Source organism: Oryza brachyantha, chromosome 12 (assembly GCF_000231095.2).
Source record: "Oryza brachyantha chromosome 12, ObraRS2, whole genome shotgun sequence".
Classification (NCBI taxonomy): Eukaryota; Viridiplantae; Streptophyta; class Magnoliopsida; order Poales; family Poaceae; genus Oryza; species Oryza brachyantha.
The window spans coordinates 9,310,341-9,313,444 of record NC_023174.2 but is presented as its reverse complement, the minus strand read 5'-3'; the positions used below and the strand labels follow the sequence as shown (position 1 = coordinate 9,313,444).

Below are 3,104 nucleotides of genomic sequence, written 5' to 3'. Positions count from 1 at the left end.
TTGTGTGGCCGCTATGCCCCCCGCGCCCCTTACTTTTTGCAACGGCTGGGAATTAAAGGAAAGAATATTCAAATCCTCGTGATTGCCTCCCGTAAAGTCCGCAGCGATAATTGCGCGGTACTCATGTAACAGAATCGTGGAATCGGAGGGCGCGGATTCGGGTTTCCATATTCCTCCTTCTTCTTCCCGAGGCCAGGACAGTTCCTCTCCATTGCTTTTGCTCCTCTCTAGTTTTCTCGAGTTCTTGCGCTACCTCTCTGTCTCTCCGGTTCTGTTCTCTTGCGGCATGAGGGTTCGGAACAAGCAAGCCTCCGGAACCCCTCTCGCCAGAGTACCTGCTCGGGTAGGCGGTTGCTAAGGTTTTTCCGGAGTGCGTTCACATGACTGCTTGCTGCATCATGTCTTCCGATGGCGGCGGCAATGGTGGTGGTGCTGGAGCACATGGTGACGGTGATGGCATGCGCAACAACAACGGAAACGTCAACGTCAACAGGAACAACAACACTAACGGAGGCAGTACTGCCTCAAACCCAACGGAGGGCCATTTTCCGGTTATACCACATTCTTCTCTATAATATTTACAGTTTTAGATTGCCTGATAGCAATGGTTTCATTGCTATTTCATGATCAAATGGATGTTTGTGCTTATCATATATTAAGCATGCTGCTAGATGTTCTGTTCATAATCGTTACATTATTCCCTATGTCATGCCTATTTTCTTATTATTTTGGATTAAAATATGTCGAAATGTGACCATATTTCCAACAATATTAAGACAGCAACCTTTCAACTTTCCCTTTCACCTCAAACTATATGGAATATTTCCATCAATGAACCAAATTGGAGATAATAATGTTTATAGGGCCTGGCTGCATGGCTCCCTAAGAAAGCAAATGTTCACAAATATGTGCATCGGTACTTAACTTGTACTCCCTACGCTCCATAATAATTAATACTTTCTTGATTTGTCTAGATTCATCAATTGACTAATGTATATGGTTTTGTATATATGTCTAGATTCATCAGCAAGCATATGGATCTAGACAAGGTTAAAAAGTCTTATATTATACAATATATGTACTACGAACATCAATAGGAAACAAAGTTGAAACACAAGGCTTCTATGCTGGCAAACATTGAAATAGCTCGGGAGAGGTAATTATTGCAATAATTTTCTATTTTTATTATTGCAATAATTTTTATTACCTCTCCTCATGTCATTCTGAATAATCAAGGACTGTGACGCTTTATTTGAATCATGCAACTCTGTTGTCCAATGTATAGATTAAACATAAATGTTTACAAATAATGTGTATTACATTTTTTTAGAATACATTTTTTTGGAAGGATTGCTAAAAGTGTGGAAGTAACAACGGAAAATGTATCTTGGGGTACATTATTCCAATACAAACAGTTTCATCTTAGACACAGATCAAATAGAAATGTTTAGAATCAAAACTGCTATATCAATGTCAAAATAAAGAAAGAAGTTTGCGTTCCTATTCATGATTCAAAAACACGAAGATATTTTATTTTAGCAAGTATATATTCACCATCATGAGCAAGATTTTTTTCAAGATTCGCAAACCCTGTTGCTGACAATGAATGACAGCATATTAAAAGAAAATATTTAGAACAGGAAATTACTACACACATTCTTGGCCACCATTAATTATTTACCTAGACTCAATAATGATTTATAGCCGCATATGTAACGCTTAGGCCACAGTAGACATTTGCAGGGCCATTGCTAAATTTGGTGCAGTTTTTTGCTTACTGCAATGGTGGCCGCCGGAAGGCCACCGCTCGCTGCCGCTACACCAGGCAATGACGCAGCTGCTACTGTGGCCGCGCATTTTGCAGGGTTCCGGGGGAAAGGGCTAGGACCGGTGGCGCCACCCGAGCTGCAGAGTGCAACAAGAGGAGGAGAGCCATGTAGCACCTTTGGCACCTACTCCTGTTGACACTCCTAGTCCAGCTGCCCTGCCCACCCTTGCCATCAGGTGCGCAACACCTAGTTCACCTGCCTCATCAAGCTCGTGAATCTCAGTTGCAACGTTGGCCACCCATGCAAGCACAACGAGCCCGATCTCTACACCGCCCTTCGTCTTCGCAGCAGCATCAAGGCCAGCGACGGCACCAAGCACTTTGAGATAACATCGTGTTGGCATAGTTTTTTTTTGTCTTGTACGTATTTGTACTTTTGGCTATTTTTTGAAATATTTGAAGGTATCATTCATCGGTTATTCATTTATGATGGCACATCCAACCTCTGAATTTTATATCTTGTTCCGTGGAGAGACTATGAGATTACCTACACTAGAGCCTCTAGGTGTTTGGTTCAAAGTTCAACGGCCCCGACCCGAGATGCCGCTTAATTTATGATTTTTGAATCCTACATGAACAGGCGTGGTAGGAATTCATACTTTATTGTAGGGAACTCAATAAAACACAAAGGTGTTGATGTGCTTGTCTTCCAAGACATCACGTAGGTCAAGATAGTGAAACAGCCAATCCAAAGAGGCCCAAGAGAGATCAAGAGGCCCGTATTTAATTCTTAATAGTGTATGCACCCCGTCCCAAGAGGCCCACAAATCCAAACCTTCAAAGATAGAAGAGACACAGAAGCAGCCTGGGCTACCTCACCTAATAATCGCTTTTTTGTTGGGTTTGTGTTGGTAACAGGTCCTGATGTGATACCTTCATAGTAACAAATTGACCAAAATACTTAAATTTAAATTATAACTCCTAAGGTAAAGGGTCCTTCTGATGACCATTAGGAAACATCTACACATACAGCGGTGCCTACGGGTTGCACACTATGTATCTAGATTTGACGGTGAGTTCTGATACCAATAGCTATATACAGATGTCCAAGAGCGGGTTTAATAATACAAGTGATTTTTGGCCAACAAGCTTATGCCATGACCAATAGAGCCAATCAGTAGCAGTAGAGGGCTGTTGGAATAATTTTGTTTTTTTCTTCTTTCCTACCTCTACTCATGTCAATCTAAGTAATCAAGGACGGTGCCGCTATATCTGAATCTATCAACTCTATTGTACAGGATATAGAGTAAATGGATCTCAGCCAAGGAAATATGGA

The 3,104-nt window shown here is 41.5% G+C and overlaps 1 long non-coding RNA gene across 1 annotated transcript; it reads left to right on the top strand.

The window, feature by feature from the left end:
• Positions 1 to 210: 210 nt before the first annotated feature.
• On the top strand, positions 211 to 2,263 carry LOC107305438. Its single transcript, XR_001551592.1, has 3 exons — positions 211 to 551; positions 1,019 to 1,156; positions 1,865 to 2,263. It is a non-coding gene; the product is annotated as an uncharacterized LOC107305438 (long non-coding RNA).
• Positions 2,264 to 3,104: the final 841 nt, after the last annotated feature.